Source organism: Cervus canadensis, chromosome 9 (assembly GCF_019320065.1).
Source record: "Cervus canadensis isolate Bull #8, Minnesota chromosome 9, ASM1932006v1, whole genome shotgun sequence".
In the NCBI taxonomy this organism is placed as follows: Eukaryota; Metazoa; Chordata; class Mammalia; order Artiodactyla; family Cervidae; genus Cervus; species Cervus canadensis.
The window spans coordinates 69,789,739-69,806,462 of NC_057394.1; the positions used below are offsets into that span (position 1 = coordinate 69,789,739).

Sequence of the window (16,724 nt, forward strand, 5' to 3'; positions counted from 1 at the left end):
AACTGTGAATTGTAATTTATTAAGTTATAGACATTTCAGAATTTGACTCCTGCACAGGCGGTATTGAATTGGTTTCATATTTGTCTGATTGTCAATGATGGCTATTTCTAGGCTACCTAGAAATGATGATACCATAGATATTCCAGAATAGCTTTCAGGCGAGAATTGGGTGATGTCTGAGCCTCCCTGGAGGCTCAGATGGTGAAGAATCTGCCTGCAATGCAGGAGACCCAGCTTCAATCCCTGGACTGGGAAGATCCCCTGTAGGAGGAAATGGCTACCCATTCCAGTATTCTTGCCTGGAGAATCCCATGAACAGAGGAGCCTGGCGGGCTACAGTCCATAAGGTTGCAGAGTTGGACACAACTGAGTGACTTAGCACACATGTTGTCACTCAGTCATGTCTGACTCTTTGTTACCCCATAGACTATAGCCCGCCAGGCTCCTCTGTCCATAGAACTTACCAGGCAAAAAGGCTGGAGTGCGTTGCCTTTGCCTATGCCAGGGGATCTTCCCAACCCAGGGGTCGAACCCATGTCTCTTGTGTCTCTTGCACTGGCAGACAAGTTCTTTACCACTAATGCCACCTGGAAAGATAGTCAGTTTTTATAGGGGTGGGTAATTTCTTAAGCTAAGGAGTGGAAGGAGTTTTCCAGCTATTTTGGGAAAGAGGTGGGGATTTCCAGACATTGGGCCACCACCCACTTTTTGATCTTTATGATCAGCCTTGGAATTGTCATGGTGCCTGTGAGTGTGATTTAGCATGCTGATGTGTTACAATGAGCATGCACTGAGGCTCAAAGTCGAGTGGAACTGGACTCGTCTGCCGTCTTGGACCTGTTTGGTTCTAATCTGTTTATGTCCAGTCCTCAGAGTATGTCATTCTTTTAAATGTTGTGCCTTGCCCTCTTCTCTCCTGTTTGAGAAGAACCTAGAGGTTGGGCTCCATCACTGGAGGTCTGTCATCAGGTGCCATGTGGACACTGCAATCTGGTGTACTTCCTCTCAGACCTTGAACTTGATGCCTTATCTGCATACACTTGAGTAACTGCACTTTCTTCTTTGTTCATCTTGACCTTTGTTAGCTGCCACACCTACCCTGCCTTTTAAACTGTGTTTTCTTTCTTCCTTTTAGAGTTTATCAGGCTGTCAGCCTGCTGGAGAGGTCTCAGGACCATTGGAGACAGTGCAATTAGATGTGGAAAAGGAAAAATCACAAATGCAATTACTGTACCTTAAAAAGTTTATTTTGTTGCAGTACCATTTCATTTGTTCCATTTTAATGAAAAGCAAAATATATTTCCTTTTGGAAATGCTTTAATGATAGCTATCTACTTTTCAGGAACAGGCTAAGTCACTTCAGTCATGTCTGACTCTGTGGGATCCCATAGACGGCAGCCCACCAGAAATCAATTATTCAATGGTGTCTGACAACTGATGGGAAGAGGAGGAAATCAGACTTCTTAATCTCCATTTTTTTTTTGTTTGACCTACTGGAAAGCTCTGTTCTCTTTCCGAGTTCACAGGAATATGTGCCAACCTTTAACAGAGGATGTGCTTGCTTGTTCTGGACTTCACTATGGATTTCCAAAAAATTGTTTTCATCTGACTGAGATAAAAACAGCTATGGGGAAGGTGAAAATTAGAGAAAAACACTGTGAATGGAAAGATTTTCTGTTAGTTTATGTCTTTTCCCTATATATCATGCATCTAAATTAATGTCACAGTGAATTAGTAACAATATGTAATATGTTCATCAACCACCTAGCCCAGTTTTCTGTGGGTCAGTCTCTACATTTCAGAATTAAGCTAATTTGGCCTCTGTCTTTGAGAAAGAGAGAAGTGGATGTTTCAGTACTGTCTGATGGAGAAGTGATTAACTTCCTTAGAAATAATCTCCTATTCCTCACCACAATGTCCCTAGGTCCTAGCATCAGTGGCTGCCATAGAGTAGGAGCTCTATAAAGATTTGTTGAATAAATGACCAGCTATTCAAAAGCCCTCAAACTATATTTGTGGTTGAATTGGGACAATTCTTTTGACACCTTAAATCTTAAACCATTATGAATGGGATGGGTTCCTGTGAGATATTGTGGGGTTTTTAATTTCTGGAAGCATCCCCAAATGAAGAAATCCTTAACTTTTCAGGATAATGCTTTGGCAAAGAGATGAAGGCATCTATAGAGCCTTTTGCAGTGTCTGTGCATAGCAGTTAGTAAGTATTGGGTTTATATGATAGAGTGGCTTCCACATGGACAGGGTGCCCTGTCTTCCTAGCAAGTCTTCTTTTCACCCCACTTCCTGGAGTCCGCACCATCTCATTTGGTCAACTGCTTCCCCACATGTGACTTCTAAAGTGGATTCTATTTCATAGAACCAAGAGCACTCAGTGTCCCAAGCCCTTGCCACTACTGCCCAAATGGTGACCTATGCTTCCTCCCAATTTTCTCTCCTTGAGATCTGTTCCACTTCAACCTGACCAAAAAATATCAAACTGCTGTTTTACTACTTTGATGATTTTTTTCATTTTATTCTAGATATGTAACTTGTAAAAATTGTACAATTTTTAGTCTGGGCAGTTTATGAGTCGTTTTTATACACAGATGACAGCGTATTTTAAACATATCAGGTTATGTAAGGGCTTGTTTCTCCAGGTCATACCAGCTGAGTCATGATTTGTACAAAAAGAAGTATTTGGCATAGTCAAAAGCACACAGGTTTAATTCTGGCCCTTCCCTTTCTAGCTGTGTGTTCTTAGGTAAGTCACTTAATCACATGAGCCTCTTTTTTTCCCCAGTGTAAAATGGAAATGTTCATCCCTGGTTTGAGATGGGGACTTGAGCACATGTATTTATTCCCTCATCCTCCTAGGATTCGAATATAAAATGTACAATACCAAAAGCAGTTGAGAGAACAAGAGGTGACGTGATCTCCATGGATTTCTAGAGGACAAATTACATGGAAGAACACTGACCGGAAGAAGCTCTAGCCCAGGATGTGTTTAGAGGGTCTTACAGAAGATGGGGGCCCTACCTCTGTGCCAGCCCCTCACTGAGGTTGGGAACTCAGAAGAGTCACTGGAGTGAAGAGAAGATGGAAGAATAGTGAAGATCTCTGTATGAAACGGTCATCCTCCATTCCTACTCTCGAGCGCTGGTGCCAAGAACTCCCAGCAATTGGATGTTCAACCACAGACCAAACCAAAACCGACCAACCAACCAATGACCGGAGGGGACTTTTATAAAGACAGTGAAGCCTGTTTCCAAGGAAACTTGAACAGCAGTCGTTGTCGTTGGTAACCTGGCACAAAGCCATCTCATTCCAGCATTTGAGAAGTCTCAGCACGACACTCAGACTATGCACCCTGATCTGAAGCCTGCCCCTCAGCACGTCCCGCACACGCACCCAGCGTCCTAGGCAGCCTTTCTCCTCTCTCCTTCATAAGGAGCCTGACAACTGGATTCATGAAACATTTGAGAACAGTGTGACAAAGAAAGGTAAAAAGAGAAAAACTGACCCCAGAAGAAACATATAATTCAGGGACTATGAGAAGAATCAAATAAAAACCTTACAAAATGAATTACTTATCACTAAAGAGATATGAAATGATATGACACCTGTTAAAAAAAAACAAGATGCTATGAAAAGGCAGGATCAGAAAATGAGAAGGAACCCTTGGAAAAGGAACTCTAGCTGAATAGCTAGATCAGTAGATGAATAAAACAAGTATAGCAAATGTTAACAGTTGTTGAAGTCTTGTGGTGGATGTATGTGTTACTGTACTATTTTTTTCCAGCTTTTCTGGATACTTGGGAATTTCACTAATAAAATTTTGAAACAGCAAAATTAGAAAAAGAAAATAGTTTCACATAAAAATTCACTGTCTTGCTTTTGACTCTTAGTAGCCGTATGACAGGACTTCCCAGGTGGCTCAGTGGTAAACAATATGCCTGCCAATGCAGGAGACACAGGTTCGATCCCCTAGGTCAGGAAAATCCCCAGGATTTTGCTGTATGATAGCAGTGATGCCAAGAGAAGAAGGTTCTTGGGGAAGGAAGGGGAACTGGGGAACGCTTGATTCTACCCAAATCCTCCATGGAGCCCTCATGATGCCTCCCCAGAAGCATAAGAACAGCATGTTTTGGAACAAACCTTCTAAACACTAGATTTTGGCTCCTAAAGCTCACCCACCAAAAGCTGTATGACCTGGGTGAAGTACTTAATTTATCCATGGACCTAGTGTTAAGCAGATCTGAAGAGGGAAGAGGAAAGGATGGCTTCTAGACTTCTGGCCAGCGTGACATCTCAGGAAGAGGAGGTGTAAGAATCCAAAGTGGGCTGGGAATTATTTCAGGACAGAGAATTCAAAGAGGAAAGAATGACCTCTTCTGTAAAAGTAGTGTGGGGACTCCGAGTCATCTAATTTTAACAAAACAGGATTTCTGCTTGTATGCCAAGCTGATGAAGAGGAATGAAGCAATTATGTTTCTTTTTCAAATGTTTGATAGGGCGCTTATGTTGCTTTATTTGTAAAGAGAGATTCTTTTAAAGCAGTCCTATGGGGTAAAGTTCAGAAACAGCAAAAACTGCTATGAAGTGTTGTATTTTATGAGCTATATTTTTAATTGAGTATTTATATGATGGTGTGGAGGGAGGAAATGGCAACCCATTCCAGTATTCTGGCTGGGAAGATCCCATGGACGGAGGAGCCTGGAAGGCTACAGTACCTAGGATCGCAAAGAGTCGGACATGACTTAGCAACTAAACAAAATATTTGTGGGCTAAAGTTAAGTTTTCAAGTGCATGCATTTGAAATGATAAATTTATATCAGTCAATGTGTAATAATAAGACACAGCTAGATGTGCATTGGCAACAGTTGAGGGAGACAAGTGACAGGAGCTATAAGCACAGGATGGAAGCTCACCCCAGCAGCGGAGGTGGCATCCGGGATAGAGGTGGGCAGTGAGAGACCATTCTCGAAGCTGGAGTGCTGCAGAAACAGTAGGCTTGACAGGGAAGCTGGACATTGGAGCCATCTGGGATCCCCTGGAAAGGAACAAATCTAGGATGAGGGAGGTTGGACGTCCAATAATAACACTAGGAGAAAATCCCAGTCCTAACAGTTACAAGACGGCTCCCTGATTAAATTTCCAGGCTTTCATAATAGATTATCCCTGACCATCGCCATAACCCTGTAAGATATGATTGTCATGTTTGGTTTGGTTTGGTCAGAGTTTTTGAAAAGACAAATAGTACAGGAAGATTTACAACAGGAAGCAATGGTTCCTTTTAATTCCATAGCCTCAGGTCCACTTTGCAAGGGCAACCACTGCTGAAGCTCTCCAACTGTGTTAATATGATGGAGCTGCTATTTTATGACATTGCTTACTGACTCTTGTTGCTAAAGATTCATCTTAACTTCATATCACCCCTGTACACATGATTGTTATATGACTATTTTTAGCTCTTTTGTTCACTTTTGCAACTTTAATTTCCTTAAACTTTTGTTTTTAGTTCTCCTAAACATAGACAATATCTCTTGGCTTTCCATTTCATGAGAAGAGGGTATTTGAGCTCCTGACTTCTCCGAGACTCTCCACCTGTGCTTCCACCTCCAAACTTTTCATCAAGCTGTGCACTAACTCTTAGATTTCTGTGGCTGAGGATATTTGCATTCTAGTCTGTAAGCACAGTTAAGTCTTATAAAGTTTGTCCTCAGGCGAGAGTCTAGTAACCTCTACTGTCAGAGGTCTAGTCTGACAGTAACCAACAAACAGCATGCAGGCTAATTTGTTTATGATATAAATTCATAGCAGAGGCAAGAAATATGTTTCCTGCTCTGTAACATATCACAACCCTATACTTCTCAATTGCTCAAGATCACGGTTAAATTTTTTTTTCTGTTCCTAGTGTTTTCTTGTTGAAAGAGGACATCTGTACCTTCCTCCCATTCTATCTATTGCTTGGAATAATTTTTTTTTCCTTTTTGAAGTCCATTGATTGCCTCTTCTAACTTGATTCATATTTGTACTGGGACTTTTGTCTATAGTCTTTAAAAGAAATTTCTAGTTGCTTTTCTTCTTTCCAGGCATCCTCTGCCTGTAGTGCATCTGCAAGTTCTTTTGATTCTATGTCTTATGAAATCCCTTTCTTTCCGGGAGCCCTTCTCTTGCTCAAATATGAACTGGTGGCTCATCCAGTCAAACAGCAGATGATCTTGGTCACATTGTTTTGCTGATGAAGTACATGCTCAAATAACTTCTCAAGAAAAGGTTTGTGGCAAGGAAGCTTTCTGAGTATTTGCACGACTAAAAAAATCTTCATTTTGCCTTCACAAGTAACTTGACTAGGTATGGGTTTCCCAGATTGAAAACCAGTTTTCCCCCTGATTCTGAAGCTATTACACCCAAGCTTCTAGTGTAGCTAATGAGAAATCAAATGCCACTATTAGCCTTGTTTCTTGTTGTTCAGTCGTTAAATTGTGTCCAATTCTTGCAACTCCATGAACTTGCCAGGCTCCTCTGTCCATGGGATTTCCCAGGCAAGAATACTAGAGTGGGTTGCCGTTTCAACTCCAGGGGATCTTCCTGACCCAGGGATTGAACTTGAGTCTTCTGCGTTGGCAGGCAGATTATTTACCATTGAGCCACCGGGGAAGCCCCTTCTTTCTTGTAGAAGTTGATTTTTCCCAGATCTAGAAGTTGATTTAAGAGGAAAACTCTTAAGACCTCTCCTGTATAACCTCCTTAATATCTTCCAAATGAAATATGGCTTTTTCCATTCCCCCTAATTAAAACTCAGGAGGCCCTTTTTAATGGAAAGCATACCTCTTTAGTTCTGGAAATTTTCTTTGTGTTATATCTTTGGTGTCTTTCTCCCCTCAGTCTTCTCTATTCTTCCTGGAATTGTTATTTCTCTCTTATTGGACCCCCTCTGGACTGATCTTGTGTGTGTGTCTGTTTCATACTGTAATGTTTTACATATTTTTGCTCCAATTGGGAAATTTCTTCTAATCTATTTATTAGGTTGGACCATATGAAATTGTAATAAAATAGTTACAACTATTTAGAAAATAGTTGGATATAAATAATTTCTTATAGTTCAGTTGTGTGTGTGTGTCGCTGAACAATTTAAAAATACATTGCAGGGAATTCCCTGGAAGTCCAGTGGTTAGGACGCCACACTTCTACTGCAGGGGTCAGGGGACAGGGGACAGACTGATCTTGGGGAACTAAGTTCCCACAAACTCTAAGGTGTGACCAAGAAAGAAAAAGAAAAGGAAAAATAATATGTTGCAGATACACATGACCCTTTAAAATGTATCTTCTAACAATAAAGACATTCTTCTACAAAACCCATATAATTATCACACCTAAGAAAACAAGACCCTGATGCTGGGAAAGACTGAAGGCAGGAGGAGAAGGGGACCACAGAGGATGAGATGGTTGGATGGCATCACTGACTCAATGGACATGAGTTTGAGCAAACTCTGGGAGATGGTGAAGGACAGAGAAGCCTGGTGTGCTGCAGTCCGTGGGGTTGGGTTGCAAAGGGTCGGACACTGAGCAACTAGACAACAAAGAAAACCATTCCCCCAAATAATGTCCAGTCCATGTCAGATTTCCCCAGTTGTCCCCTAAATGTCTTTTTCTGACTCACAATCTAGTTGAGATTCTTGCTTTGCATTTGATTATATTTTCTTGTGTCCTAGATTGTTCCTCCACATACGTAAAAAAATGACACTGACTTTGCCAGTTGTCCTGTCAAATGTAGATTTTTCTGATTGCCTGCTGACAGTGGTAATGTGTTCCTCTTTCCCTATATTTCTTGTAACCAGGAAGTCATGTCTAAAGCCCTGCTTGGATTCATTTGAAGACTGCTAGGGAGTTTGGGTGTTCTGTGTCACATCACAGCGGGAGGCACAGATGTCCCATAATTAGCAATGCTTAAACACTTGATGAAAGTGGTGATGGCCACCTTCCCTCTCCATAAACTCATGGAGTTTTAAAAAGTCAATATTTTATAATCATTTATCCCTTTCTCTCTCTCCCTGCCAGCCATAAATATACAGCTGCCTGGGAGAATTTCCAAACCTGTGTTCCCACAGTACTTTGCTCATAAACCAGTTTTGCATTCATCTCATTGCTTTATAGTTATTCACATGCTATTGTTCCCAACAGCATGTGAGAGCTGGGAGCAGGGATCGGATACACTATTCCTCTGTGTCTCAAGCAGCACTTGAAGCACTCAAAGGGGAAGGTTCATTGTCTCTGGAGTCTTGGCTCTGCCAAGTTCCCCAACTGTGTGTGAACTTGTGTGTGGACTTCACCACTATGGACTTCAGGTTTCTTATCCATAAAGGAAGAATCATCTCTTCTTGCTAGACTGTTGATGGTATTGAGTGAGATGTTGTGAGTGAAGGACCCCAGCATGTGGTCCAGCCATCTTCCAAGCTCTTGGTGTCCTTTGGCCACCTTTTGACTTGTCCCAAGATTCAACTCGCATGTCCGCTTCTGACATCAGCTCTTGATAGACTTGACATATTTGAAAGTGTAGTTTTAGTTGCTCAGCTGTGTCTGACTCTTTGCGACCCCATGGACTATAGCCCACCAGGTTCCTCTGTCTGTAGAATTCTCCAAGCAAGAATACTGGAGTGGGTAGGCATTCCCTTCTCCAGGGGATCTTCCAGACCCAGGGATCAAAACTCAGGTCTCCTGCATTGGCAGGCGGATTCTTTATCATATGAGCCACCAGGGAAGCATGAAAGAGATCATATTTCTTTATTACCTTGTCCCAACCAGGCAACTCCCATCATGATCGTCCCTGTGCTCTCTCTGTTGGAAATAGGTGTTCTTGCTTCTTAATTCAGAGCTAAAATGGAGTTAATGGAGAGAGTGAGATGGAAACACCCAATTTCACAACTCCAGGGCACAACATACCCCTTGGTTCACGGGCTACACCATGAACCAAGTCCTCAGGAGCTGTGCAACCTCGATGCCCTGCTTCCTGGTCTCCAACTACAAACTGTCTGCTTCCAAACCCTTCTCAGTCTACATTTTTGCTGTCCCTTCTACCTGTGCTAAGGATCAAATGCCTTCTCTGATCCCATTGGGCTTCTTGGAGGAGTTATCTATGCTATTTTCTTCCCTTTTATCAGCTTTTTTCTTCTCTCCCCCCACCCCCCTCTCTTCAGTTCATTGCATCTGGCTTTTACCTCCAGCAGACTGAAACTGACTCCAGTAAAAAAAATCACTCTAATTTCAAGACCTTTGCCCTTGCTCACTGGAACTTTATAATCATTATTTTACATTGCATCCCAACAAGTCTATTGTGACAACCAGTGTATAAGTTTTACCATTCTAAAATCTCTGTATTTTGTCTGCTTTTGTAGGGCATTCATAATTTCGTTTATCCATTTTGTGTCCACCAGAGTCACAGGTGGTCATGTTAGATCACAAACTCCAGAAGGGCATAAAGCCTTGCAACGCTTGAGCAGGGTGCCTGGTGCATCGTTTCTACTGGCTGGGGTGACTTAAGCAGAGGCAGAACAACTTTCAAGTGAGCTCAGAAAGGGCATGATTAGGAATTTCTCTGGTGGTAGAGTGGTTAAGACTCTGCACTGCTGATGCAGGGGGCCAGGGTTCGATCCCTGGCCAGGGAGCTAGATCCTACACGCTCCAACTAAGAGTTCATATGCTAAAGTTCATCTGCCGCAACTAAGACCTGGTGGAGCCAGATAAATAAAATAAATATTTAAAAACCAAAATGACAAGATTAGAAGCAGATTTGCTGTGATTTTACTTATAAACAACAACAACAAAAAATTTTGCTGCTGATAAGTGGAAGGTGCCTATTTATTTAAAGGAATAAGGAACTGATGACATGACTTGCTAAATCTTGCTAAATCTAAATCCTTGGAGTAAAATAGGGGCTGAAAAGTAGGAAAACCTGCCTAGATGCATATGTGGTGTGTGGTTCTGCTCAGAGTAGGTACTCTACAAATTCCTGTTGAATGAGTCCAGTTACTCTGCCGGATACGGCTTGAATGAGCTCCCAGGAGCAGCTGGCCACACAGCCTTTAATAATGTCTTCCTGCTGACAGCTGCAAGACGTGTTAGCATACTGGCTAGATGATGGAGGAGGAGAAAGGCCAAACCTGAGTAAGCATCTAGGAATTTAGTAGATTTAGCAAAGCACTGCGTATGACTACAAGACTGAACGTCAGTTAGTGCCCACTTCATTCTGTTAAGGTATACCTATTAGAAAACAAAAGCAGGGCTTCCCTGGTGGTCCAGTGGCTAAGCATTCGCCTGCCAATGCATTGGACACAGGTTCACTCCCTGGTCCGAGAACATCCCATGTGTCACAAGACAGCTAAGTCTGTGTGCCACAACTACTGAGCCCATGGACCCTAGAGCCCCATGCTCCGCAACAAGAGGAGCACCGCAATGAGAAGCCTGTGAATCGCAACTAGCGGAGCCCCTGCTCGCCACAACTAGACAAAGCCTGGGTGCAGCAGCAAAGACCCAGTACAGCCATAAATAAACAAATATCAAACTTTTTGAAAAGCTAATGTCTGCTTGCCTGAGATTTGACTTTAGCCTACAGGTGAGTTTTGGACAAAATGTTTAAATTAGAATCTTTTTTTTTTTTTTTTTGATGGGGCTGATACAGTCCAGTTTTCCACAGTTCCTAACACTCCCTGTGATCTTGCTTCACTCATTTACAGACTGTACGAGACTCCTCAAGGCAGGAAACCCAACCTTACATGAAGCAGAAACCAGAGAGGGACCTCTGGGTGTCAAACTGGCCTAAAATTACAATTTAGTCTTCAACACTTGTTTAGCCAAGATTTCAGAACTTATGGGTATTGTGTCTTTATCTGATTTCTCTTAAGAGCTTTGTTAATTGCTACAACTTATGGAAACAGTTTACAAAGAAGGGCTTGTTATGAGTAATTTCCCAGAAGACCCTACAAAGACGTGTTTCTTTTCCAATAATGAAGAAGCACTTATTGTGTGTTTTCTATTAATAGGTAGCTGCATAGGTGTGTGCTATCTTATTGAATTTTTGTGGCCGTGGAAGGCTCAGAGAACAAGAACTTGCTCAAGGGTACACAACCATCATCCAGGCCAGGAACCATCTCCTGAACCAAGTACCATGTCCTTTCCACAGGTCCCTGAGGCAACACATGATTTCCCATCATTCTGGGGGAAGCTGAAAAGTAGAAGTTGGTGATGGACAGGGAAGCCTGGCATGCTGCAGTCTGTGGGGTCACAAAGACATGACTGAGTGGCTGAACTGACTCAAGAGCAGAATAGTAATTTTATAATCTATACATGATCAGCAGTGCAAGAGCCCCAGCTCTGCTCCCAGGAGGTCACCAGCTATTTCTGTCCAACCGTGGCTGAGTCCAGATGCTCCAAACCTCTGAGCACAAACCCTGCAGTGAATGTTTTCCAACTGAAATTTCTTTGTTCAAGAACATCCAGAGCAGTATTTTGTGGAGGTTGGACTTTGGCTATTTTGAGCCGCGCTTTATTAAAACATAATTCATCTGAGGCATTTGTGCTGTGTTCTCAATCAGTCATGTGACCCCTCATTCATTATATTAAACTTTGGGTTTTAGCATGACAGAAAAAATATTATTTTTTTATTTTTTAAAAGATTTTCTTATTTTTGATGTGGACCATTTTTGAAGTCTTTATTCAACTTGTTACAATATTGTTCCTGTTTCGTGTTTTATTGTTTTGGCTGAGAGGCCTATGGAATCTTAGCTCCCCGACAAGGGATGGAATCTGCACCCCCTGCATTGGAAGGCAAAGTCCCAAACACTGGACCACCAGGGAAGTCCCAGGAAAAAAAAGGTTAAATTTCTGAGTCTGAGCTATTGCAGGAAAGACTTCTTCTAAAATAGGAGAGGTAGCAGGAACTTGCTATGGGTTCCTTGCTCACCGTCATATTACCGTCATTAAAAAAAAAAATGTTATGACAAGGGTGTTTGTTTGACCTACCTTTAAAAAAGACCAATTGATTATGATGTTTAAAGAGGTGAGAGTCATGAATAATGAATGTTTGAAATTTACATGGGTCAAAAGAGAAAAGTCATTATGAGTAATTTTAACTTAATTTCCATATATTTAAAATCTGGTTGAAGACTCAAGGAAGCTTTTGAAGAAGAGAAAAGATATCCCAGGTCCCTAACACTGCTTTTCATTTTGGGGTGTTCCTTTCCAGCCTCTAATAACATCAGGAAGTGATTAGCGGATGGAATACAGGATATACTTATGGTGCTAGGGTGGCCTATCCAAAGTTCTATCACCTAGTTTAAGTTTCATGACCTATCCCATAAGAAACAACTTAAGTGGAAGAGGAGGCTTTCCCCCATTTAAAAACAATTTAAAAGCACAAAATTTACTTTCATGGAATTTGACTGTTTCTAGAGTTCAAAAGGGTGTGGTGACTATAAAAACAGCTGCCTATTAACTGTAGGCAGAAGTTATACACACTTGGCAAAGCAGAAATTCTGAGAGTATTTTTTAAAATGCTAAGCAAGTAGTCATGTACGGATGTGAGAGTTGGACCATAAAGAATATGTATACTGAGGAACTGTCGGTTTTGAATTGTGGTGCTGAAGACTCTTGAGGGTCCGTTGCACTGTAAGGAGATCAAAGCAGTCAATTCTAAAGGAAATCAACCCTGAATATTCACTGGAAGGACTGATGCTGAAGCTGAAGCTCCAATACTTTGGCCACCTGATGTGAAGAGCCAGCTCACTGGAAAAGACCCTGATGCTAGGAAAGATTGAGGGCAAGAGGAGAAGAGGGCGCCAGAGGGTGAGATGGTTGGATGGCATCACTGACTCAATGGACATGAGTTTGAGCAAACTCCAGGAGATGGTGATGGACGGAGAAGTTTGGCGTGCTACAGTTCATGGAGTGGCAAAGAGTCAGATATGACTGAGCAACTGACCACCAACAAAGCTGGAAAAAAAACCCGGCAACAGCAGTCCTAGGGAATGTTTGAGTTTGGGAGGGGCTAGAAACCCCTCCCAAGGCAGTGTCTTTGGCAGCGATGGGCCAGTGGCTGGAGATAAGAATGGAGGACAGGAAGGAGGCCCTAGGCCAAGTTGGAATAAATGGGGCCTTGAAATTAGCATGTAGAGTTATACTTCTATGAAAAAGTAGCTGCAAGGCGATATACTATATATACTTAGATTTCCAGGATGTTAAAGAAATAACCTGCCAGTGTTTGTACCAGAGATCGATACCACTGTTTTTATATCTAAATGTTAGAGCTCAGTGGGTATAACTTGGACATTTAAAGGTTAACTCCAAAGAGGCTTGTCTGCCTGGGGTTTGCTGCAGGGACCAGTGTTTGAATCTAACACAGTTGATATCTGTTGGGGGCTTGCTACTTGTGAGACATTGGTAAAGGCACTTACATGTGTTAAATAGTTTAATCTTTACATCAACCTTGTGAGGTACATGTTTTCAGACAAGGACTCTGAGACCCAGGGAGGGTCAAGAGCTTATCCAAGTTCATGCTGGGAAAATGATGGAATCAACCTGGTACTCCAGCTATTTCCCCCAGGGTTAGATCTGCCTCTCTGATGCGTGACTTTTAGAGTGGTGAATCAGGGATGCTTACCCCTAAAAGGACTCACAGCAAATTTATTCATAATAGCCCTTCTTAGGGGCTTCCCTGGTGGCACTAGTCATAAAGAACTTGCCTGACTGCAGGAGACATAAGAGACGCGGGTTTGATCCCTGGGTTGGGACGATCCCCTGGAGGAGGGCATGGCAACCCATATCAGTTCTTGCCCGGAGAATCCCATACACAGAGGAGCCTGGCAGAGTTGGACACAACTGAAGCGACTTAGCACACACGCACATTCCCCCCTAACAGATTCACTTCCAACATTAGCATGGTGCTTGACCCGGTTCATTCACTAAGATGCCTTCTTCAGCCTGACTTTGTGTGGGATACAGTGTGATTCCCACCTGCTCAACCCTTGGACTGTGTCTGCTGGCTCTCTGGGATGTTCCAGCTAGCAGGATTAGTGTGAACATTAGCTTATCCATTGGATTTGTTTTCTAGTCCTTTCTGGTCCTCTTACTATTTTTATCCCAGTCTCAATTCAGTTCAGTCGCTCAGTTGTGTCCATTTCTTCAACCCCATGGACTGCAGTTCACCAAGCCTCACTGTCCATCACCAACTGCTGGAGTTTACTCAAACTGATATCCATTGAGTTGGTGATGTCATCCAACCATCTCATCCTCTGTCGTCCCCTTCTCCTCCTGCCTTCAGTCTTTCCCAGCATCAGGGTCTTTTCCAATGAGTCAGTTCTTCACATCAGGTGGCCTAAGTATTGGAGTTTCAGTTTTAGCATGACTCCTTCCAATGAATATTCAGGACTGATTGAATGGACTTTAGGATGGACTGGTTGGATCTCCTTGCAGTCCAAGGGACTCTCAAGAGTCTTCTCAATTCAAAAGCATCAATTCTTCAGCGCTCAACTTTCTTTATAGTCCAACTCTCACATCCATACATGACTACTGGAAAAACCATAGCTTTGACTAGATGGACCTTTGTTGGCAAAGTAATTAATATCTGCTTTTTAATATGCTGTCTAGGTTGGTCATAGCTTTTCTTCCAAGGAGCAAGCGTCTTTTAATTTCATGGCTGTAGTCACCATCTACAGTGATTTTGGAGCCCATCTAGCCATCTAGCTTTTAAAATTATATTTTCTGTTGTAGCATATTTACAGTTTTTGGTAGCAGCATTTTTAGATACTCTATACTGGAAAAAGTGACTGAATGTTTACTTCTCGATATTTCCCCTCAATTATCTGACATGCTCTTCTCTAATATTACTGTGAAACAGCTTGGATTCATCAAGATATAAATACATTACCCCAACAGCAAAAGGAATTCAGGCCAGAAAGGAATGGTGGGTGTTATTGCTTTGCAGAGGCGTGCATTAATTAGAGCAGTGCTTCTCAACATTGTCTAGGAATTATCATCATCTGGAGAATAGCTTATAATGCAAATCTCCAGCCCCGGCCTCGAGGCCGAGGTTCAGTAGCCCTAGGGTGGAACTCAGAATTCACATTTAAAATAATCACATCCAAATGCTTCTGATACAAATGGACAGTTGATACACTTTTGAAAAACATGATACTAGCAGAAGGTTGGGGAAAGCATATTAACATGGAGAGAGAAGTATAGCAATTACATCCATGCACGTTGGGAGATGCTTCTTTGGGAGGAAAAAGCAGGGACTTTGTCACCAGACTGACTAATTTGAATATTGTTCCATTACAATTATTAATAATATCCGACCTTGAGTAGGAATTGTAACCATGCTTGTACTTTGGTTTCCTTATGTTCTGTTCAGTTCAGTCACTCAGTCGTGTCCCACTCTTTGTGACCCCATGGACTGCAGCACGCCAGGCCTCCCTGTCCATCACCAACCCCCAGAGTTTACTCACACTCATGTTGATTGAGTCTGTGATGCCATCCAACCATCTCATCCCCTGTCGTCCCCTTCTCCTCCTGCCTTCTATCTTTCCCGGCATCAGGGTCTTCTCAAATGAGTCAGTTCTTCACATCAGGTGGCCAAAGTATTGGAGTTTCATCTTCAACATCAGTCCTTCCAAAGAATATTCAGGACTGATTTCCTTAGGATGGACTGGTTGGATCTCCTTGCAGTCCAAGGGACTCTCAAGAGTCTTCACCAACACCACAGTTCAAAAGCATCAATTCTTTGGCACTCATCTTTCTTTATAATCCAGATCTCACATCCATACATGACTACTGGAAAAACCATAGCTTTGATTAGATGGACCTTTGTTGGTAAAGTAATGTCTCTGCTTTTTAAAATGCTGTCTAGGTTGGTCATAAATTTTCTTCCAAGGAGCAAGTGCCTTTTAATTTCATGGCTGCAGTCACCATCTGCAGTGATTTTGAGCCGCCAAAAATAGTCTGTCACTGTTTCCACATTTCCCCATCTATTTGCCATGAAGTGATGAGACCGGATGCCATGATCTTAGTTTTCTGAATGCTGAGTTTTAAGCCTACTTTTTCACTCTCCTCTTTCACTTTCATCAAGAGGCTCTTCTTCTTCACTTTAGGTTAAGCTAATAATACCTTTCTCGTAAGGTTGGTAGAAGGATCGAACATGATAACAGAATAGAACATCTTGTAGACTTTTTGCTAAACATAGCTTTTCAATGCATACTGAAATCCCACCAAATGATTGTAAAGCAGTACAACAAGACATCTAAGGACAAGCAGAATGGGAAGGAGACGGCAGTAAACAAGAAATGTTATCAGAGTTTGGAGGAAGATAAATGGATGGAGGAGGGCAGATGTATATATGGTACCCACAGTCCATGCTAGTATGACCCTACTGGTTATTTATAGGCAGTGTCCATTCAGTGCTCATGCCCTCCTAGTGGTTAAGTATTTTTATGGTCACTGCTGGATAGAGGAAATTCATCGGTACAATATGTTTCTCATTCTTTAGATTGTATATTTTTGGGGGAGCTTTGATAGAGGTAATGAAGGAGATTATGGGGGTGACTAAAGCTTCCTTATTCTACCCTTTGGCACTGCCGCTGGCACATCCCAATTGGATGAGTCCAATGAAATAAATATGTTTTATTATTTTTTCCAGCTTTATTGAAATATAATTGACATTTATCATTGTGTAAGTTTAA

At 42.1% G+C, this 16,724-nt stretch overlaps 1 non-coding gene across 1 annotated transcript; it reads left to right on the plus strand.

Annotated features, from left to right (window-relative positions):
- The first annotated feature begins 9,589 nt into the window (after positions 1–9,589).
- Positions 9,590–9,662, plus strand: TRNAS-GCU. The gene has a single exon. It is a non-coding gene; the product is annotated as a tRNA-Ser (tRNA).
- The last annotated feature ends 7,062 nt before the right edge of the window (positions 9,663–16,724 follow it).